Here is a 25,175-nt window from a genome sequence, read left to right as displayed (position 1 = left end):
GGTTACTGGCGGGAAATGGATGCGACAAGCTGAGACCGGGCGAAATGGTGCATATTGGGGGAGGCCTATGTCTAGCAGTGGACTGCGATAGGCTGATGATGACGATGATGATGAATTGTGTAACGTACAAACTAGATACGAGCCAAAAAACGGGTCGTAGATATTCTAGAGAATTCTCGTGCATTCTCGGGAATTCTCGCAGCTACCGTATCGTATCTAGTTTGTACGTTACACAAATTGAGATAAAGTTTATACGTTAAATATAATGTTTATATTAGATATGAAAATGTTTATATGATATAGAAGATATCCTCCTGTTTTATAAAATGTAGGGAGTACTTGAATGAATTGAGAATAAAAGCTTTGGATTATAACGTTAGAGATAAAAATATCATGTTTACAATACGCAAGGGAATAATGACTACGTACGACTTAGACGCCGATGTAGATGGACGTACGAACGCCGTTAATTCTATAGTATTGTATAAGGCCGTCTCCACTGGAGATGTGCGAGGTAACGAGGCCGTGCGAGGATGTGTAACGGCGTTGTGAAACGGTGTGATGTTTTCCACCAAAGCTGTGCGAGGATGCGTTATGAGCTCTTTTCAGCGATGCGCGGGCGGGGTACAGTGTGGTGGGGTGAGCGATGGTCATATGTCAGTATCATACTTTCAGTAGCTCTAGTTTCCTAACCATTTTGCACACATTCCTCGCCCGCATCCCTCGCACACATTCCTCGCTATTTTGTATTGCTTTCCTACCGGAGCTACGGTAAGCTGGCTAGGAAAATGAAGTAATCCTGTTGGTGGATATTTTCCTCGTACACTGCTTCGCTAGGTCGCACATCTCTGGTGGAAAGGCAGCTTAACACACCTGCCGTCCAGCTAATAAGACAGTGTCCTATGGTATACCACTTCTTATATAAATTAGTTGCGTTTCTGTTGTTTCACACGTTTATTATTTGAATTATACGTGTAGTTTAGTACGCAGAACACGGAAAACTTAGTTTGTGTACTTTTATCTTTCAAAGATAAGACCATCAGAACAATATTTTCATATTGATCTCTTACTTGTAGTTTCTTTATTTCTATAGTAGGCAATACTATTGTTATTATTATTTATAACTGCCTACTTACAACTATATAAAAAATAAATTAAAATGACTATAATTATAATGACTTTATTGCGTGAATATAGGAAAAGAAATTAAAAACCGCATAATTTCTTATCTCTAATCGCAAGTTTTTGGCATATAAAGTTAGGTAGAGGAATCTTACCGTATAAATACAATGGCGAGCATTGCAGTATATACTATCAATAGGATGCGAAGAAGAAGAATGGTATAAAAACGAATTATATTTATTTATTGAGTATAGGCTAAAAACTGATTACTTAAAAAATAATAAAATAATAAAGAAGCTCAAAACGTAATGTAATATAAAATAAACTAAATCGTGTAAAAAGTGTAACCACAAAAATCTAACAAATCCGCCTGGCGTTATTTAAATGTGTATGACTAAAAATTGATGTTGATATTAATAGATCAACTGTTAAAATAAAAATAAAGAATATAGAACGCAATTATGATTCAGACATTTTTAGCTAAATTTTTTACTGCACGCTATTATGCGAGCTAATTACCTACGACGCAGGACAAAACCTGTTTAGTGTTTACAATGGAGTGGGCTAGACTTTTGTTGGTTCGTGAGGTCAGTATTCCGTGCTCGTAAGCCGGGGATCCCTCCCGCGCGTCTACCCTCTCTTCTTGCGTAGTACACGTGACACAAATATCACAATCGGTTTCATTTTAAACTAAATAAGTTCTATTTTGTTTGTTGTAAATGTTGGACACTACATTACATACACTTATCACTGTATATATGTATCAAAATCATTATTTAAGTATTCTATACATATAACTGAACACAACACACTATATTATAGAAATATTTATGTAATTTATTTAAGTTTACTCGTATATTCGCGACACACACGTCCGGTACTCACTTGGGGTCGTATTCTAGAACTCTACTCAATGCTCAAGTCAGGATTTGAGTATGGTTTAAAGCACTTGAAATCATACTTTAGTTTCTGCCATTAGGGTCGTATTTCCAGTGCAATTCTGACTTGAGCATTGAGTAGAGTTCTTGAATACGACCCTCAGTTTTAGGGCACACTGAAAATCAGCGTCACAGCTTTTTCTCAGTGGTGACAATAGCTGAGTGGGATCCTGTTACATACGCCACAGCCACGCACATGACATTCAATCTAATTGTTTTAAATATTTAATGTTTACTTTGTTGTTGTGTATGATTTTGTTTTTATTCCTTTTTTTCCTGTTATTTTTATTTGATTTTTTTGTTTTAATTTAGCTTCAACTTTTTTTTATCTTCATTTTATTACTGTGTATATTTTGGTTGTGGCGTAGTAATAAACGATTTCTATTCTATTATATTCTATTCTAAATTTTACCTATTTTCATAGTCTATCGATAAAACTATCGACAATAACTGCATGACTATTTAAAATTTTACAAAAACTGACAACCCTGCAAATATAAATTTACTCCATTTTCAAAAAAGACAGACTATATCTACATGATTGAATATGTGCACATAATTTAGTAGTGATTATCACTAATATCAGGTTTCTTACGACGGTATGACTTCTTTTTATTTTCCCGATATTTCAACCCGTCAACCCGTGACCATGGAGCGTGCAACCGTTCCGAAATATCGGGAAAATAAAAAGAAGGCATACCGTGGTAAGAAACCTGATATTAGTGATAAGCATTTAGTGAATAACCACGAAAGTCTTAAAATCTATATAATTTAGTAGTAGAGCTCCCTGGAAAGTACTACCACCTTACCTATTTCTGCCGCCAAGTGTAATGTGACCATTCTACCTGCGTTACGATTTTGAAGGGTAAGAATATTGGACTTGTCAACTTATGTCTCATGGTGATTACCGCGGTGGCAGTGCCTTCCAGATTTTTACGATTTAAAGCTCTGAGTGACACAGCACCTGCTATGGACTTGATCATCCAGTTACTAGCACACATAAAAAAAGATGGTGTGTTTCGGAAATTCTCGCAGCTATCGTATCGTGTCTATTGTGTATATTACACAATTGATAAAAGTTATTTATGCTATGTAAAATTTTGTTACACACTCAACTTAGCCCCGCACTTGGAAAACCCTGTGTGGCGGGTACCATGGATACATACATAGACAACCACAAATTACACCCAAACTCACGAGAGAAATAAAATGTAGGCAGTAAAATATTTCTCCCGGCCCGGGAATCGAGACTGGGACCTCTGCGTGGTAGTCGTTCATGGTAACCGTTCGGCCAAGGAGGCAGTTAAAGATGAAGCATCAACACCGTAGCACCAGTAAACTATTAAGTCCAATAATAAGTTCAGTTTCCATCAGCGTTCGTGATGGCGATAACTTATAACTTCCCATGCTAAAGGCTGCAGTGCGAAATTACAAATTACGCAAGCTGGGCATTTAGGTTTTCCACATAAACTTCTAGCAACCCAATGGGACGGGTTGCCTTAACAAATTGGTTAGTTAAGTTAGTTAAGATAGTTAAGGCATAAAATAATCCAATAACCTATACAAACAAACAAAACATTTTCAATTAATGTTGAATACACAAAGCCCTGACTAGTTTATCCGAAAATCTAGACCCGCAACCCCTTGTTTCGAATACAAAACGCCTGATCGTTTTGTACGGCGCGATTGTCAATCGCGAAGTTCCCTTGTCATTGTTGAATACTACCAATTGAACTGAGCAAGTTGTCTCTTTCCCTCCTTTGGAAAAAGGATCCTGTTCCGTCTCGTTTCAATCACACGACTTCATGTGTCAGATTAACTCGATTAAGATCGAATTACGAGAGGAGCTAGAGCTATGCACAGGTGCAAGCGAGAAAGGTTGTTTGTGAAAGAGTATAAGTAACCAAGAGAAAAAAGTAATGTTGCAAGTTGCTTTTCATATGATTGCAAGTAGTTAGCTGGGTCTTAGAAGGTTAAGAGTGAACGTCGATTATGGTTAGGTTTCTAGGCAGAAATTTAGGGTGATTTGTGATAGCTCACAGCTTTCCCTTACCATTTCGTGTGTAACCAGCTAGCTTTAGTTACACATACAAGACGATACTCAACAGTAATGCTCATATCACACCGAACAAATACTACATAAAGACAGACAGACTACATAAAGGTAGTTGGATATACAAAGCCATTACAGTTTTCGAAGTACTGAGAAGTTTTAAAAACAAAAACACTTTTCGCTCTTGGGTATTATGGTTTAGTTCGTCATCACGAATAAGAAGTGACAAAATAAATAAAAAACAAAACATTTATATATTCTTCATACTAACATCTCAAACATTTCACAAAGTTACGTTTAAATAAACAATCTCGAATTGAACGGACGCTTCTGAAATGTTTTGAGTTTCAAGTTGCGCCTTCGTTACGATATTGTTCAGAGTTTCTGATATTTATTTGTTGCGGATGGTTCTATACAAAACTTCTTGGCTGCAAATAAAATACAATAAAATTTTATGTTTTATAAAAAAAAACTCATAAATTATAATAAAATGAATGGGTCCTTACGGTACAATGACGTGTTAAGTCTTTTATTAAAATAAGTATTGATCAATTCCTTTGGTATGATGCCGCTAGATGGCGTTGAAACGTTTTTAGGTATTTTCGGAAAAGCTCTAGTTGTTATTGAAATTTTATAAATTGTGGAGTATGTATAGCTTTGCCATTGGAGCATCAAACTGTTTCATTGATCACCATGATCTCACACAAGCCGACCCGAGTCGCATGATCCATGATTCTTTAAAAGACAATAAACAGCACTGTAACAAACCTACTTTATGTAATAGACGGCCTTAAGCCAGATTGTTCACCTTTAGTTCTCTAAGAATCCGCTAGATGGCATTGACCCGTTTGACGTTGTTTCTGAATCGCGGTGTTAAGATTTTCCCTCGAATGGTGACTACTCGAACACAATTTTGTGTGAATAGAAATCTGAGAATACAGAGAGCTCAGTAAGGCAACCGGGAGTTGAGTCCCTTCTTGGGAAGTGCTACCCGGGTCTTTTGATATTTCGTACGCTCATATAGGATGAATAAACCTCGTTTCGCGAAACTGTTTCCAGGAGTGAGTCCCTTCTTGGGAACAACTGCCCGGACCATCCGCATATAGGGTAAAATTGTATTGGCGACATACAAGGTGAAAATAAAAATCTTCTGAACAATTTGGAGTTTCACTTGGCTTGTTTTGGTAACCTCATCCAACGGACGAAAGAACCTCTCTCCTTTACAGCAGTAGTATAGCTGCACCAGTCTGAACCATCTCTATTTTTTACGAAAATTATATTGCATATTGTGTATTATATGTATACAATTACATAATAAAGCGAAGGTTTAGAACGATCCACCGCCTCCTAAAATTATTTCATCGGAATAGTGTGCGAATACATGCTCATCACACTATAAAGCAACATCTGTCGAAAATGAATTCGGGTCCAGACGATACAAATTTAATGTCATCTCTCGAGGTGCAACTGAACCCTGAACAAGCAACCAGTGTCGGGATCACAGGATACTCGCATTTGGGCTCATTCGGTTTCCGTTGCAAATTTAAACCGACCCCGGGTTCAGATGCTACAAATCCCACAATATCGCACCTGGGGCAAACAATTATTTCCCATTTTTCTGATCCATCTATTTCTGATTAATTACATCCACACATATATCGCACACACTCAACATAGCCCCGCACTAGGGAAACCCTGTGTCGCGGGTGCCATGGACACACATAGACAACCACAAAAATAAATGTATGCCATACAAATATTTCTCTCGGCCCGGGAATCGAACCCGGGGACCTCTGCATCGCTCGTAATAAGTATATATATAACATAAATTCGCACATACATAATTTGACTTGCCGTCATAGTGACGTTATATTTTGTTTTGACATTAATAAGTTCGTAAGGAACTTCAAACTTTTTGAGGATAATTTACTTTTACCCCTAAGGTATCTAAGACATATAGCTAGTTTGCTATCTTTTAATATTAAGGTCGCTGTTATAGAAGATATAACACAGTCCCACGACAATGCTCCTACTTTAAGTAGCAACAGTATACATTTTACTAACCATAATTTAAACTAAAAAACACGACAACAGAAAAGTCTAATCGTTTCCATGTAGTACATCAAAATATTCAAGGCTTTTCTGGCAAAATATTAGAAATAAGTCTTTTTTTGCACGATATTTCCGTTGACGTGTTTTGTGTTACAGAACACTGGCTGAAAGATTACGAAGCCATTAACAATATAGAAAATTATGTAATAGTCAGTTCGTTCATAAGAAAGAGCTTAAGTAGAGGCGGATCCATGATTATTATTAAGCGTAACTTAAAATTTAAAGAGCGTAAGGATATCACAAATCTTTCTACTGAACGAACTATTGAGATTTCATGTGTGGAATTGGATCAGTTTGTCGTCTTATGTGTATACAGGCCCCCCTCTGCTAATTTTAACGAGTTTGAATTAATTATGGAAGACAGTTTAAAGCGGATTTTTCCAACCAAAAAAAACGTAGTAATATGTAGAGATTTCAATGTAAACCTGTTGGAAAACTGTTCTACTTCTGCAAGACTCATTAATTTATTTCAAAGTTTTAACTTGATTAATCTTTTTTTAGAACCAACTCGCATTACTGCCTCCTCTTCTACTTGTATTGATAACATCTTTTGTAACACAGACGCAGTGTCTAAATCAATAATAAATTGCTTAAGATCCGACCATAGTGGCCAATTGGCTTCTTTTAATTGTAAAATGAGCAAGAAGGTAGACCAATTTCTCTGCAGACCGATTACCACAGAACGAATAATTAGATTTCAAAATAATATCGGCAACAGTTTAAATTCCCTATCCCATATACCGGAGGATCCAAATACTTTATATAACACGATATTTGGTTTAATTAAAAATGAATTTGACAATATATTTAAATCGAAAACATTAACTTTCCATAGAGAGACTAAATTCAACGACTGGGCAACAGTAGGTATTCATAAGAGTAGGTCTCGTTTGTATGAGCTATATGCTATGAAAACTTATAATACTAATTCCAATTTCATAGAATATGTTAGAATTTATTCGAAAATATTTAAAAAAGTTTGTGTAGCTGCTAAGGTTAAGTTTCACAGCGACAAAATTAGACAATCGATAAATAAATCTAAAACTACTTGGAGCATAATAAATAAAGAGTCAGGCAGGGTTAAACTACACGATAGAGATATAGTTTTAGAATTAGACAGCAAACTTATAAAATCTAAAGATAAAGTAGCCCAAGCTTTTGAATCGTTCTTTTCGGAAATTGCTGTGAACACTACAAAATCATTAAATTCCTCCCCTTCACTTGCTATTGATCTCCTAAAGGAAAATGTTAACGTTTGTGGCAGTTTATTTAATTTTCGTCATGTTAATCCACAAGACATCATAAAAGCTTTTAAGTCAATACATGTTAAAAAAACTGAAGATCTCTGGGGCATATCAACTAAAGTTATAGACTCAGTAATTAATCTCATTTCCCCACAGTTAGCTGTAGCTTTCAATAGATGCGTTGACGAAGGTGTTTTTCCCGATTTAATGAAATACAGCAAGGTTATTCCCTTATTCAAAAGCGGTAGGAAAGTTGATCCTAGCAACTATAGGTCCATTTCAATTTTACCAGCTTTAAGTAAAATATTCGAAAAGGTTATGCTAACTCAATTACTGTCCTATTTCGGTAGGAATCATATTTTTCATAGTGAACAATACGGGTATACTAGTGGTAGATCTACTAGCGATGCGGGGGTAGCGTTACTAAAACACATCTTTGATGCTTGGGAAAGGTCCCAGAACGCTATTGGTGTTTTCTGTGACCTCTCAAAGGCATTTGATTGCGTTGATCATAATACTCTTATTAGTAAGCTGGAACATTACGGTGTAAATGGCAAGGCGTCGAAACTTATCTCGTCATATCTCAACGGTAGAATTCAGAAAGTAGGCATAAATGGAGCGACTTCTTTGGGTTCTCCAGTAAAAATGGGTGTTCCGCAGGGCTCAATACTTGGACCTTTCTTATTTCTGATTTATATTAATGATCTGCCATTCTTTATTAAGGACCATTGCGAAATAGTGTTGTTTGCTGATGACACATCCTTGATTTTTAAAACAGACAGACATGACATTAACTATGACCGTATTAATGATACCCTCTCTAACGTAGTTTATTGGTTTAATGCTAACAATTTATTGCTTAATGCCAAGAAGACAAAATGTGTTAAATTTGAATTACCTAACGTAAAATCGACTAGTCCAAGCATAGAAATAAACGGAGAAAAGTTAGACCTTGTTAATAAAGCAGTCTTCTTGGGAGTGACCTTAGATAGTAAACTTCAGTGGTTTCCACATATATCGTCCCTGGCCAGCAGACTAAGCTCCGCTGCATACGCAGTCCGCAGAATACGTGAGCTTACCGATGTTAGTACTGCTAGACTAGTTTACTTTAGTTACTTCCATAGTATAATGTCCTACGGGATTCTCATGTGGGGTAAAGCGGCAGATATTCAAACCATATTTGTATTGCAAAAACGAGCGATTCGTTCTGTGTACCGTCTAGGCTCTCGGGTATCTCTCAGAGAAAAGTTTAAGGAGACTGGTATCATGACTGTGGCATCACAGTACATTTACTCAAATATTTTATATGCCCGTAAAAATATACATAATTTCAATAAGAAAGAAGATATCCATAATATTAACCTTAGAGCTAAGTCCAAACTCATGGTACCACGACTTCGTTTAACCAAGGTAAACAACTCTTTTATGGGGAACTGTATACGTTTTTACAATAAGATTCCGGAGCATATATTAAGTTTATCATTTCCTAAGTTTAAAAACTACATTAAAAATATTTTGATCGAAAAATCATATTACAAAATTGAAGACTACGTGTTAGATAAAGATGTATGGAAAGACGACATGGCTCCAGAATCCACACAAATTTGATTCAAAGTGTATTCCATAGCATTTAAGTTTATTTGAAAAGAGCAATCCCTAGAGTTTCTTGCTCGTTCTTCTCAGGGAGGTCAGCGTAGTGAACGAGCAGTAGCTTAAATGTGACGTTTTCAAGTGTAAATTTATTTTACCTATGGAATAAATAATCTTTGACTTTGACTTTGACTTTGACTCTGCGTGGCAGTCCGGTACGGTAACCGTTCGGCCACGGAGGCAGTTAAATTTCATCCTGTTTCACGTGTTTCACCACTATGTTTTTCGTCACCTTTAACAAGAGGTATGGCCACTGAACATTTATAAAAGTAACATTATGGACATGAAAATTTAACCCTACTATGGTCGAACTCTTGCGCTGAACATAAGCAGCCGCGTGCGGTCTGTGAGACCGCAACTTTCAGCGTCTAGTCTCAAAAGGCTAACTGAATATTTTCATGACGACATTGTGTAGCATATAATAAAAAGAAATCTTTTATCTATATAAATGAAAATATAAACTTATTATATTTTTAATACGTACTTATTAGTTTAACAGTGTACAAAAATACAAAATTTTAATAATATGACAAAAAACAACGTTAAAAACCAACAAAATAACAAAGCAAGACGAAATATTCTATCTTAATCGTTAATAGGCACAGTATTTAAATTATTATCGCGATCAATCAAAATTATAATAATAATACATAATTTTTTTGGAACACGACCGGTCGTGTGCGGAATTTGAGACAGCAAACACAAATAAAGACACATGTGCGCTTGCGACGAATGTCACAGGGCTACTAAAGGGATGGACCTCACCCCCTCGAGGGTCTCACAACAGTCTATTGCTTATAGTTTTTGTTAAATTACCAAAATAAGGTCGCTGCGGTCTTTGAGATCGCGCGCGACCGCTGGAAATTTTAAATCATAGTAACATGCCACAACAGAGACTCAAAGCGTCGATCTCTGCATTAAGAGGGAGCAGAGGAAAAATTTCTAATCTTTGATTTGATTTTAGAGGGGTATATCCACTTTAAAGTTAAAAATAAAATATTGTATGAGTAACTACACGATATATTCAAGCATAGACACTAATCAGAAACATAAAACAATAAAGTTTCCTCGATAGATAAAAATCACGAAATGACCTCTAATTTTCACATTTTTTCGATTCATCCTCGAAATGCTACAAGTTATTAGGACAAAAATTAGATAATTAATTATATTTATGCATGACCGAGAACTGTCACTACGGATTTTTTTTAATCCCTTTAGTTTTAGAGTTATTCCGCTAAAACGAATTTGGTACTTTTAATGCGCAAAATTCAACATCTCCTGTCGCATGTCACGCGAACTTCAGGCATATATTTGTCTCACAAATGTGGGCGGAGCCAACGTCAAAACTTTTTTGGCATGCTCCCTCTTAAGAACCGTTCTTCCACTGAGCTATCACCGCACTACACTGCTTCGTTACATTAAAGCTTTTGAAATGACAAACTTTTCAAATGTGATTTTGCTGACTGAGATCATTATTTTTGAAAATTATTTGCACAACGACACGAACGAGCTTTTATTCATTTAAGCTGAACAAAGGGAATTACGGATTAATCAAATTTATGGTTTACTTTCAAGGTTTGAGGTCTGATTTTAATTAGAATTTGGTGTGGTTTAAAAACAAAGGAAAGTATAATCAGCTTTAGTAATACCAAAGGTGGTTTTAAAATTGTAGGTAAATAATTAATAGAGAAGAATAGACATTAAGAAAATTGTTCTTTTTATCCGACTTGAAAAAAGGAGGAGGTTCTCAATTTGATTGTATTTTTTGTGTATATGTTATGCGATTACGCATTGGTGGATCGATTTTGACGATTTTTTTTGTTCGAAAGAGGGAAGGTACCCAAGTATTGGTCCCATTTTGAATCCGGTTTCGCACACTTTCCGGTAATAGATTTCAATAAAACTATATAATTATGTCTATTTGCCAAATAGATATAATTCCACGAGCTACTGAGGCCGGTTTCTTTTATAAAAAAGTTATAATTAAATGATATCAAGTGACGGAACGAACAAGTTGTGCACCTGTATGCAATACGTCTATCGATAACAGTTGCAGTGCAACTCAGAGCTACAAATCGTTAAACGATAATGCACCCGTCACCCTGAGACATAAGGTTAACAAGTTCCATGTGCCTGTAATTTCACCAGCACCCTTACCCTTCCAAACCGGCACGCAGTAATGTTCACATTTCTGCTTTGCGGCAGAAATACGTCTGACGGCAGTACGTGTAGTAGGGTGACTACGTTTTCCTTTAGAAGGCTAATTTTATTCTTTGGTGGAAATAACTGCCTACCTCATGGTCACCAGAGGCTTCAACGTAACGAAAACCCCTCTGACCTACAGGGACACTCGTAGAAGGCAAATACATAAATATACACAAAGAGATATCGTGCCTTTTGCCCAATTGAAGGAAAATGTAATTCTGAATTCATATTTTACACTCTTAAGATGCATGTAGTAAGTATCATTTTTAGTTTCTTATTTTAATACAACAAATTCTCCTTACAAGCCTTGGGAAGCTTGGACGTGGTAAATTTTCTTGTCTCAACAATATGTTAATAATAATATGGATAGCAGCTATACCAATTACATAGTTTTGTAGTTTTATAGTTTTAGGGTACATATCCGAAATTACTGTTGTCGGAGGAGAGGAATGGTTTTCAATTTATCGATAGTACTTTTGGAATAATAGCCCTGCACTAGGGAAACCCTGTATAAAAGGTGCCATACATTATTTTTCCATATTATAGAGCGGTAGTATTAGGTATTGCTCTTTGGTTGCCGATATTCTTTCTTAAGTATCGGAATAAAATCTCCGTTATTTTTTATTCCGGAAGTTCAAACTCCCCAACAAAGATACGAAGAAATTTAAAAACGATCTCAACTTAAAATTCAAGTTTCATCGCCTTTCGACCAAAGAATTCTTTGTTTATTATAAATGAAATAAAAACAGCCCTAACGGTGAGGTCAAAACGATATTTTATGACATGAATTTTAAATAACATTTTTATATTCACAGTGACTTAAGTGGCAGATCGGTTAGCTCTGTGGTTACTTTATATAGAGGTCTCGGTCCCATTCGATACACGGAAGCACAAGTTTGGGAAATAAATTTATCTAAATTTGTTCTATTTTGGGAGTTCTGGGTAATGCCCCTAGAGCAATGATCTTATATACAAAAAAAGGCAGATGTGGTAATGGCGTCCGCAAAGTGAAGATTCGTCTTACCTATTTCTGCAGCGATGCAGTAATATGAGCATTACTGCGTTCTGGTTTGGAAGGGTAAGGGTGCTGGTGAAACTACATGCACATGGGACTTATCAGCTTTATATTTCAGGGTGTACAGGCGTGTCGCTTACCACCAGGCGGACGACTTTTCGTCCCACCACTATGGTATTAGAAAAAAAAATTAAAAATTTGGTCATAAAAAATGTTCCATTTAAAATCAATAACTGTCAAAACGAGGTTATTAATTAAACTCGCCTTTTGTAGTTTGCTTCGTGAACATCTTCGAAATCATAACTCTGGCACATAGCACATTATGTTAATAAATGTTTGTTTGTAGATTTGTTCTACATCCGATTGCGATAAAACTTTAGTGAGTTGTTGTGTCCACACTCGTAAAACTCTCTGAACCGTTTTAAAAATCAGCCAGCCATCATCATTGAGCATTTGAGTCTACAAATAACCGAAAAGACTTTTTTGCAGATCCACTTCTCCACTAGGTATGTACGTGACTTTCTTTTGATTCAACGTCTCTATCTATCTCTCTCACCTTTTGCCGAAGAGTAGTTCTTTTGCAGATGATTTACAGTACAGCTAGTTTTAAATAAAATGCAATTACCAATGGGTCTAAGAAACTTACTTATATGAAAATTTTGGATGCTGTGGCGGGCCCGCCCAAACGGTGGGCCCGCACGAACTCTCCTTCTTACGCCCCCGCCTGATGTGGGTTGGTACTGCACCTGGAATTGAGTACAATGTTTGGTCAGTAAATAAGTATATAATAAACGTAAAATTAAACATAACAACTTATTGAACATTTATTTAAACATTTACTAATCAAAGTAAAAACACAATTGAGTTCAAAATCGAGTCAACTTGAAGTTAATAACATTATTTCACAAGAAATAAAGTTCAAAGGGGATTTATGTAACCGTTCGTCGTCGGTTTCAATAAATGCTACGGCGTAGTATCCTTGGCTACACAAAGGCTACGTGAAGTGCCGTAGCCTTTTCGTAGCAATTTGTCGTTTTATACTGTAGCTGGGAAAATGTTATTCAATTATATTTGTTTCTCTTTTATGTTTTATTTATATATTTTTTTGGTTATTTTTGTTAGCTTTTATTATTTTTAGAATCGAATAATTCTTACAATTTGCTTTGTTGAAGCTTCTGGTGACCGGCCTGGCAGCTACTTTTGCCAGAATTAGAAATGTAACAAGCTTCCTACGAGGAAGCGCCCTCGAGCATTGTGCGTAGGAAGTATGGGCCGCTGCCCATGACGACGTTCTTTACATTGCACAAGGTCAATTATACCTTGAACCAAGAACTCAAAATATCTGCTAATCGCGATACAAGGCAGCGTAATCGGATCATCTACCCTACCTACATTTTATCTCGTAAATTGCAAAATTTTGAATATCAACTGGCATTTATAAATTAAGTACCTATATTTAAAAAAAACATAGAACTTTTCACATTACTATAGTAATAGAGATCAAGGATGTATAAAACAAAAAGATTTCCAACAATAGAACCTGACTGTGTGATACTTTATACTTCACAATATACTTGCATATTTTAATTACATAATGTAAGCTTGTTCATTTCAGCACGTTCTAAAAAAATGGTCCTTCGAGCCGGAAAACAAACAAAAGTCTCGGCTCACTTTTCAAATGTTTTTCTAGAACAATAAGCATTTTAAAGTAAAGAACATTCATGCTCTAGTGGTTGTGTGTACCTTTTTGTCGTCTATCTGCTTCCGCAGCCTGGAGTGCCTGGCGACCCGCCAGTTGCACAATATGGTTTAAGTTACTAGAGAATTAAATACAGTTTTAAATACTTTTTTAACGTTTAAAGAGGCCTCATACGCGGCGCCGTAACTCGTTAGGTATTTAGAGTTTGACGTTTATTCAAATGATATGGTTCAGGGGTTTAATATAACTTTTTCATATAAGGAATTTACCATTCCTCCTTTGGGCATGATTTAAAAAATTAACATGATTTTGTCTCGAATATTGTAAAAGAAAGACGTCAACCAAGTGTAAGGTTGACTTTTTTTGCTTTTACTTATTAAACTTAGCACATTTTGTTTTTTAAACTTGTTATGTAAATGACGAAAATCTTTGATAAATATTTAGAACGATACATCTGCTCTTTGCAGTTTATTTATTGCAGGTTGAATTACCAGTTGTTATGTAAGGAAAGTTTATTTTCTTGGGCTCAACTGACAATGCTAAGTGGTGAAAAAAAAATGTCTATTCCTTCTAGCCTTGAATAGCCCCAAATTGCACTTTTCGGGAAACTCAGATTTCACGTACACGTAGAGTGTTACATTCCTTTGTAGTACGCAGAAAGGAGGAAGCAAAGCGCTTAGTATGAATGGGTGGTATACCAACGACATAAGGATGGAGTGTTCCGGACCTTCTAGTCGACTGAAGGAGAAACGGTGAGGGTGGAATCAAATTGAAAAGTTCCTGACTTATGAATAGTCTATGGTTGCGTAGTACTGTATGTAAAAAAACGCACACATTCAACATAAAAAAACGCTTCATTCATCAAAAAAACATTCGGTTCATTCAATTAAAGTTTTTGTAATCGATTGGTAAATCGAAAATTTCAGTCGCAATCGAACGAGTATCTCAGTAATAATAATAATAATTTGTAGTTGGCAGTAAAATTGGGCATCACTAAACCGTTTATGGTCGGGTAAGGGACTTGTTGTTCCTCTTGGCCCATACTTCAAGAAAAAAATGTTTACGAAATCTGGGTCTTAACTTTGTTTGTCCTTGACCACGACCAAAATCTAAGTATTTTCGACACATCAATCTATGGTGAGGTTGTGCGGCACATTATTATTATTAATGAGGTTCCCGTGTCATGCTGTTCAAAATGATGAATGAAGCCTACATTTCATAAATGTGTGGTACAGTTCTAACGACTTTTATTAAAATAAACAAGGCACCGCCGCTAGATGGCGTTGTACCACTTTCGTGTGTTTACGTGTTAAGATTCAACATAACGGATTTTGCCATTGTAATAGACCCCTGTTATGTGGTGACACATTTGGGTCACTGTACATAAAGTTCTTTCTACTCATCGAATATAATGTACTTGATGTTTGTACCATACGTTAGAGTAAATTCATTCATACATTAGACACCGTATCTACGTAGAAGTGGTTTCATGTTAGTTTTATTCAGTAATCTACAGGTTTATGTGATACACATATACATTTTGTGTAATTTGTATCAGGATTGTTGTTGATGCAAGTTTTTTAAACATCACCGGATTCAGATGTGGATGCTGATTTTGTCTATTTAAAAATATACAACCTTACCGAAACTGTCTATATGAAAAATATTTCTATTTTCTTTGGTATTGCAACAAAATATTGTTGCAATAATTTTATGACATTTATTAATAAAAGAATCAATCTGTAAAAAAAACATCTGTGTAACTTAATCGTAATAGAATTTTATCAAAGTTATATTATAAAAACAACAGCTGAGCTTCCTTTTTGGCAATAAAATTCTGCAATCAGTTTCCGGAAGGTTTGTAAATTATTCCAGGGTGCCTTTTAGATCAAGTCAGGACTTGAACATCCGCAATGAATATAAGCACCGATTAATAAGGAGGCTGATGCGGATGCGGATATTTTAAGTCATGCCGATTATCCGCGGATGTAGAAGCCGATATTCGCAACAACTATGGTTTATATTACAACAAGCGCTGGGAAATTTCATTTTTCAGTTATTTTAATGAAAATAAAGAAACATAAACTGGATTGATATTCAATTAGGTCTATAGTTCTGTATCAGTAACGTGAAAACTAAGTAACAGAAACGGGAAAACTTAGGAACAGAAACAAAAAAATACAATCCTTTCAAAATACCACATGAGGTGCCGTGTACAAAATAAAAATTATAAACAAAATTATATATGTGAAAAATGTGTAGAGTCAATTTGCCTTCTAAATTTGTCACACTTATTTTAACCTTAACAAACTGATTATCATATTATGACATTGGCAGATGCTCTAAATATTCCCGTTACATTATGTAACAGTTTACAGTATATTATCTTCTAACACAATATACGGTTATCAACAAGCTGTGCCTTAAACGAGGCGTGGGTGAACTAGATTTGTAAACTGGCTAGGACTGTTTTCAGACAGGTGTTACCAACATACTGCAAGGAAGTTTGTTAGACGGGAATGCAGTCGGTTTTAAAGGTAAATGCATAGTTTTACGGAACATAGTTAGGCGTGTGTGTTTGTGTTGAATACAAGCAACCGGCAACAAGAAGCGAATATTCTGGCGACAGTGTCCAACTGCCACAACCTGTCGATTTCGTATCAATTTGAGGACCTCCGTAGTTGAGAGGCTTGTACATTGGTTTTCTTGATATCTCTGAGGTTCCAAGTCTGATCCCCGGTCTGGTCAATGCGCATGCATGCAAAAATAGTAAGTTGTTGCCATGTCACGAATATGTCAAAAGTTTAAAATAATATGCACACATTCTTTGTCAAATAAGTTAAGTGGTCAAATTTATTGAGATTTATATGTAAAGAAGTCATTAATTGAATTGATATTTTTATGTCTTAGCCATGACATCAGCTTACGTTTACATAGAAGATTATTATTTATCATTTTTATATCAGAGAGTAATTCGTTATATATCGTCACACACATAGTCCTGCACTGTTTCTTGTAGTAGTTGGGTATTACAAACTAATCTATCTGGGCCCCTTACTTACATTGTGAATGTCTCGTGTTTTTTTTAAAGTTTATTTTTATTGTTTATAAAATTGGATATATATTGGATGGTCTCCGCGCGGCAGTCGCGCGGCATGAACGCGATGAAATTGGTGTCGAATAAACGCGCCCTTATTGTTTTGAAACATTGTACATTTTTGAGGTCAGTGAGGTCACTTGGTTACACCATCGGTTAGGTGATTGATCACTACTCGGGTCGGGATGGCGCAAGACATAGCATAGAGGTCGTGTGTGGTGTTCCGCAGGGGTCTGTCCTTGGACCACTCCTTTGGAATCTCGCATACGACACTGTCTTGAGGGTCGCACTCCCCCCCTGGCTTGCATCTGGTGTGTTATGCTGATAACACCCTGGTGCTCGCCGGAGGGGAGGACTTCGAGAGGACCATCCAGCTCGCTGAGCTCGGAGTTTCTCGCGTCGTCTAAAAAATCGAGGAGCTGGGTTTGTGAGTAGAGCCTCAGAAAACTGAGGCGCTGTGGTTCCACAAACTCCCGCGAGGGAGAGAACCGCCCAGGTTCTCGTTTCGCGTTGGTGACGTTGACGTCCAGGTGGGGCAGTACTTAAAATACTCCTCATCCTGGACGGTTGCTAGGAGAAAAATTGCTTCAGAACCATAAGTTGGAAAACATGATACCAAATAACCACTAGAATTGAAGTGGTTGTCCCTGGCTCACTGCCAACAGCGGTATAAACTTGCAGCTGTCGGTGACATTGTCATTATTCAGTTAACCACGTTATATAAATTAGAGTTGTGTTACTGCTACATTAAATTTGTGTGGGAGTTGTTGGGAATAATGTTACCACTGAGACAAAGATATAGATTAAGAAATTTACTTATATGATCTAGCGTAACGGTCGCTTAGACTGCCTTTCCACCAGAGATGTGCGAGGTAGCGAGGCGGCGCTAGTATGTGTAGCGGCGCTGTGAAACGGTGTGATATTTTCCACCAAAGCTGTGCGAGGATGCGTTACGAACTCTTTTTAGTTATCCGCGGGCGGGGTACGGTATGGTGGGGTGAGTGGGGTGATGATCACATTTTCAGTAGCTCTAGTTTCCTATACCGTTTTGCACACATTTATGGCCCGCATCCCTCGCACACTTCGTCGCACACATCTCTCGCACACATTTGTCGCTATTTTGTATGTACGAATACTTAGCTCCGCTAATCCTTTTCCACCGAAGCTGCGTTAAGCGAGGTAGGAAAATGAAGTGATCCTATTGGTGGATTTGTTCCTCACACGCTGCTTCGCTACGTCGCACATCTCTGGTGGAAAGGCAGCATTAAGGGTCGGGTCAGTTTCAAATTCAATTTTTTCCAATTCTAATACGGTTCATTTAGTTTAGATCGTGGGGCAGGGACATTGGCTTTACGTCAGAATTTATTTTTTTACAAACGACAATAAAGCCAATTCAAAAAAGTAAAAAATAATATATATACGATATATATAGTAATACGTGTTCTAATTAGTTCACTAGATATTTAAAAAAATGATTGGTATATGTAAAGTACCTATTTATTATTATTTCTTGATAATTTCGAGGTAAGTTTGTGTTTTTTTCATCGTGAAAATTTGTAGGAATCGTGTTTTCAAACCGTCTAGTAATTAATTTATATCCTCACTTTTACAATATATTTTTTCTAATATGATTAATTCAACAGTTTCAATGCTATGCGGAATCGACTAAAGCTATTTAATGTAGTATAGTATGTAGTAGTAACTATAGTAATGTAGTATAGTATAGTAGTAGTAACACTCTTAACTTCAAATAAGCCTGTGTCCAAGCGTGTGATTTGCTTTAAAAACCAAAGTAGTCTATTATTATTGAGAAAGAAAAAATCCTTGGACCTGACTGTATTGGAACCAGCGCTTATTGCCACACCAGGGCCACCGCTTTTACCAACCAAGTTCTTTGAGTTACCAGATATCTAGTCGCAGTAGAGCTCCTTGTGAAAGAGTTCGTCTGAAGAAGTACTGACACATTACCTATTTCTGCCGCCAAGTAGTAATGTACCCATTACTGCGTTCCGTTTTTGAAGATAAGGCCACAAATTCGCAACGGTGTTGCGTGCAGCGGCGCGTTTAAGGTTTTCTTGTACATTGTTTCAGGTGTTACATGTTCCGAATTTGCGGCCTAAGGTTGCTGGTGAAATGACATTCACTTAGGAGTGTCTCAGGGCGACAGGCGTAGTGGCAGTACCCCTCAGATATTTGAGATTTAAAGTTCTGCTGTTCTGCTGCAACTGTGGTAAACGTGTAGCTTTATGTGTCTATTGCAGATTGTTGTTTTTGATTTTTAACGGCTTTTTCGCCATAGTGCCATCTGTGAGAAATCCATGAAAGTTTTTCTTCGCTCAGCCAGATAATTTCACAAAGAAAAAAAATTGAATATCATCGTTATATTCAGTGAACTTAATATTACGCTATATATTATTAAATCAAACTATATTACTATTTTAAATTTTTATTGAATTGATGTTCAATTATTTTTTGTGAAATTACTCCATTAGTTTGTTAAAATTATTAATACAATTCAATAAAAATTTAAAATAAAGCGAATACCGACATCTCTCGCCAGGACTGGTAGCTGTAAAGGTACTAACTGGGTGATAAATCTTTCATAGATTTGTCATAGATGGCGCTACGACTAAAAAGTCGTTGAAAATCCAAATACAAAGACACGACGCAAGCACATAGAAAAATTCGTGAGGTCCGCTGGTTCGTTCCGTGGCTTAGTTGGTATAGCGTCTGACACGGTAAGCTAGAAGACGTTGGTTCGAATCCGGCCGGATCGAAGGAATTTTTTCTGAGTTTTCGATCCTTGTGTTAATAATTATATTACTATTTTTTTCTTAAGAGTATAGTCACCCTAAAATGGCTTTGGTTAATTCCGATTACAGTGTAAGTGTTAAATCAATAACTTTAGAAAAAATATATAGTAAAATTGCGGATACACACTAGTTACTATCACGGTGTGAAAATACGATTCTTAAATATTTTCACTATAAAAAATCACAAACTTACCTCGAAATTTTACAAGAAAACCGCTCTATTTAGTAGGTACTTTACACATACTAATGATTTTTTTTAATAATAATTGAACTATAAATAGAACACGTATACTAAACGATATAGATTTTTGAAATGGCTTTGATTTCATTTGTAAAAAAAACAAAAGTCTAAAAAACTCGACCTAAGCAAAAAGAACCGTACTAGTGCGGGAAAATTTTGAATTCGAGCTGAGATAGTCTCGATATATAATATTAAAACGGCTTAAGGAAACTCGTTAGCTGACGGCACCCCACAGCGTTAATCCATAACCTATATCGAATGGAATATTTCGTATTTTTCGCTAAATTTACGTTTCGCTCAACCGGAGAATCTTTTTTCAAATAGTGTTCTGTTTCGAATTTTGATTTGACTTGAATGATAAAAATCCGTGATAGTAACCCGTTTAGCTCATGGAGGTAGTCTCGATCTCTGTTTCAAAAAAAAAAATTGTAAATGTTGAATGTGCACAAATGTTATTTACAAAGAGCAAACGCTAGAGTTTCTTGCTCAATCTTCGCAGGGCAATCTGCCTTACTTATTATTATTAAAGATCATTTTGATTTTTAAAAAAAGGTCACATAGGTCATACTGATCTCAAATGCAGATTAGAAACTTCACATGGAATTCTATGATCACTTTCTAATATCAGTTTTCATTATTAAACTAAATTGTATTGGGATATCAAAAGATTCGATGATGCACGCCTCTCCATGGTAATCGAACTTAGGGACTATCTACATAGAACGCGTACTTTATTCCACTTAGCTTTGCTTTAAACAGCATCGGTACAATCACAACCTAACTGCGTCCAGTGCTGGGTATACACTAGTTTGACCCATCTATGGTTTAACATTTGCAGGACGTCTCATGTTTCTTGGCAACTATTCAATTGTTGGTGTATTCCATCTGCCATCACATAGGTATATAAGACCGTCGAATCCTGGCTTAGGAGCAAAACTTACAATGAAACAGAGGGCTTGTTGGAAGTGTTTCTATAATTATATTTATTATTATAACCATAAATTTATAACTGTAATAGGTTTACGTAGCGAGGGAGGGTGAAGAAAGGCCCTTGGAGTCTCCAAATATTCAACGGTGTTTATTGACGTAGTTGTATGATCGGTATAAGAGACGTAATGGCGCTCATCCTAGATGTCAGGTCACCATCCCACCCGGTGGCAGCGGCAGCCGTCGATCGATGACGAAGACCGTTTCTATGAGCTTTCATCCAAGTATCCACTCATAGGGCTTATGATTCGATACAAAGTAGACGTGTGTGTGTGATTGATCGAATCAAAATTATTCGGACAACACCTGTGACCCGATAACCCGGTTTACTAGCTTCTAAATAACCCGATCATTTTAGAGTTTCATAGGTCATGCGAGCAATATTCGACTTTATCATTATAATTTCAGAGATTATTCAACAATTCACAATACTATTGTAGTCTCATTCACTCTCACGTGAAGTCCCCACACACGACACGGTTCGCCTTCTCACGCTTCGTTTGGGTGGAAACTTGTTGTTTGATAGAGCATTCATTCGATAGAACTTTCGTTCGATTGAACTAAAAATCCAAGCAATCGAGTGATGAGTCAACGGGTTAACGGATCAATAAGTCTATCGAGCATGCATCCTAATTGCTCCGTAGCATAGTGTCTTTTACATGGTAATTTTGTACGATTAATCTGTTTTTCTTTATGTTGTGTTTATCCGCTCACGCGATGCGATCATCCTACCGCAAAATGGCGGCTATTTGGTTTCGCAAATTAAAAAAGGATTCAGTTTAAATACAAGTTTTTAAAAATAAAAATTATTATTATGCATTGCTAAATAAATACCCTCCGTACTACAACAAAAACATCTCAAATAAAATGCAGTAATACACCGCAAATCCTGCACTTAAAAAGCACTAATGAAATTTTTGGTGTACTTGGGTAAATATGATAATATTCCGTTTGAGTGGTTCTAATGTTTACCATGAAATTACTCCTTAAAGTATAGTTTATAAACATTTATATTCAGGGTAAACTTAAAAAACGCAACTTACGGTATGTTTTCAATAAATAAACACCGACATCACCAGCCCAAACAATAACATACACGATTGTCGTGACGTATTTTTGAAGTTGTTTATTTTTTTTAAATGACAGACCCAGGCATTAAAAACTTTATGGTTTGCAAGAGTAGTTACCGAAATAGCAATTAGTATTAGTTCTTTTACCTGTTATAACTTCGATATCCGATAAATCGGTATAAAATCATCACCGGCACCTCTAGGTGTGATATGCTTCCAGAGACGCATGAATCGCGTGAGCGGTTATTTATGAGTGCACTGGCTAATATTAAAATATTAATGGATAATAAATTAATAATTTTGAACGCTCTTAAGTTATTTTTGCTTTGTAGGTGTTACTTTTCCTAGAAATAAATTTTAGTGTCCTAAAGTGTGGTTTATCAATGACGCATTTAACTTTATACACATTACCCATCAGCAGGAAAGAATAAAAGCGAATTATATAATTTGACACTTTTAAAGCCGTATGGAAGTATCGTGAGGGACGGGTGAATCTCTAAAAGATCGAATATAATGATTGAATCATTTGATCCGATCACATTACGCATGGGGCATGATCGACCCGGGTTATCAAAAATGATCGACCGACATAGGTCTAATACAAAACATTTTTTTTGTAGGATATTTTGTGGCCGCTGATGGCTTTGACTGCGCCACCCGATTAAAGGGCGAGCTGAAGGCTCATAACCCGTAAAATAACTTAAAACTAAGTAGCGGGCCCGAGGGCGCCCAAGTGGGTACGGACCTCGGCTCAAGGCGCTACTGGAGAATTCCGCCAAAAGGGCGTGCAATAGGAGAATTTCCTTCAACAGCTTATATGATAATTTAGTGAACACTTCGATAGCGCGTTCAATTTTGATCCCAACGCCATCTAGCGGTAAGGCGTGGATATTAATATGTCTCGTACGTGAATGGTGTTACATATGTACTTATTGTTAAATATAGAAAATCTGTTTTTAAGCTGTAATGTAAAGAAATATGCGCAAAGATGCCTAAAATACAGGTACACATTTACTTAGTTTAGATATCGCAATTACACATTGGGTTCTAATATTAAAAATATAGCTTTACTATGAAGATTGTTTATCCGATCACGCGATTCATGCGTCTCTGGAAGCATATCACACCTAGAGGTGCCGGTGATGAATTTATACCGATTTATCGGATATCGAAGTTATAACAGGTAAAAGAACTAATACTAATTGCTATTTCGGTAACTACTCTAGCAAATCATAAAGTTTTTAATACCTGCGTCTGTCATTTAAAAAAAATAAACAACTTCAAAAATACGTCACGACAATCGTGTGTGTTATTGTTTGGGCTGGTGATGTCGGTGTTTATTTATTGAAAACATACCGTAAGTTGCATTTTCTAAGTTTACCCTGAATATAAATGTTTATAAACTGTACTTTAAGGAGTAATTTCATGGTAAACATTAGAACCACTCAAACGGAATATTATCATATTTACCCAAGTACACCAAAAATTTCATTAGTGTTTTTTAAGTGCAGGATTTGCGGTGTATTACTGCATTTTATTTGAGATGTTTTTGTTGTAGTACGGAGGGTATTTATTTAGCAATGCAGAATAATAATTTTTATTTATAAAAACTTGTATTTAAACTGAATGCTTTTCTAATTTGCGAAACCAAATTGCGGTAGGATGAGCGCATCGCGTGAGCGGATAATTTAGGTTCCTTTGTTATTGTTTATTTTAATACCATAATAGCTTTATTTACGTTCGTTTTCCTTGTATTGCATTACATTAAGTTATAATGAAAAAAATTATCTTATCTTACATATTTATTAATTATGTAACTGATATTAACTGCCCCCGTGGCCAAACAGTTACCATGCTGGACTACCACCCAGAGGTCCCGGGTTCGATTCCCAGGCGGTAAGAAATTTGTGTGGCCTACATTTATTTCTGTCGTGACTTTGGGTGTAATTTGTAGTTGTCTAATGTGTGTGTCCATGGCATTGATATGGAAAGAGTTCGTCCAGGGAATAAACCACCACCTTACCTATTTCTTGCCGCCAAACAGATATGTGAGCATTACTGCGTTCCGATATTGAAAGATAAAGGTGCGTTTCCATTATATCGTAACGTTTTATTTATCGTTGGACGTCTGTCACGTCTAGCCTGTTCCCGTGTCTCGACTATCTGTCGTGACTGTGTTGTGGACATTTCTTTTATCGTTGAATGACTGTCGTGTCTAGCTGTTCCCAGTAGATCGTCACGACAATTTATCGGTTCACGGCAGCCGACTTATCGTTTGCACGGCAGAATCGTTTAAAGCTGCGATTATCTGTCGTCTAATTTTTATCGTGACGTTTTATTTATCGTCGGCCGACTGTCGACTAGCTCTTTCCATTCTCTCGACAGTCTGTCATCGTAACATCAAGAAAATCGTGAACGATAGTTAATCGTGTTGTACTATAGTATGTGAACAACTTCATTTAAATATACAAGCCACAACACTTTAAATTGCACGACTATCTGTCATCACGACATAATAATATAATGGGAACGCTCCCTAAGGGTGCTGGTAAAATTACAAGCACATGAGACTTATGTATCAGAACTTTCTGATTCAAAAGCTCTCAGTTCCCTCAGGTGCATGACTTTTTCGTCTTGTCACTTAGAACCATAAAAAAATTTACTAGTATCTCTGAAAACGTCTTTGATGTATGTAAGTATACCGGCAGTTTCTATGAGACAACAGCAAATGGTCCGCAATAGAAGGGACTGAAACAATAAAACCATGCCCACAGGCGCTGGATGTTTTCAGATTAAATAAATCGAGAGCCAACTCGAGGACTATAATATGCGACCTTTTTCATTCTTGTCTCTTTTACATAACGATGCTTCGCACTTTGTATGATAAATATGATTTATATTTTATTCGCGATAATATATCTTGCGA

At 36.4% G+C, this 25,175-nt stretch overlaps 1 protein-coding gene across 2 annotated transcripts in view; it reads right to left on the bottom strand.

Moving 5' to 3' along the window:
• Positions 1–25,175, bottom strand: part of LOC113236045 (RING finger protein nhl-1) — a 285,844-nt gene that overhangs the window by 152,892 nt on the left and 107,777 nt on the right. For both annotated transcript variants that reach the window (XM_026472034.1, XM_026472037.1), the window contains exon 2: positions 12,989–13,088. The gene's annotated coding sequence lies outside the window, so the exon portion shown is untranslated. The remainder of the gene's footprint in view (positions 1–12,988; positions 13,089–25,175) is intronic.

The sequence above is a fragment of the Hyposmocoma kahamanoa genome, unplaced genomic scaffold (genome assembly GCF_003589595.1).
Source record: "Hyposmocoma kahamanoa isolate Upper Pololo Valley unplaced genomic scaffold, ASM358959v1 88, whole genome shotgun sequence".
NCBI lineage: Eukaryota > Metazoa > Arthropoda > Insecta > Lepidoptera > Cosmopterigidae > Hyposmocoma > Hyposmocoma kahamanoa.
Note: the sequence above shows the minus strand (reverse complement) of the source record. Positions and strands in the feature narration are given on the sequence as shown.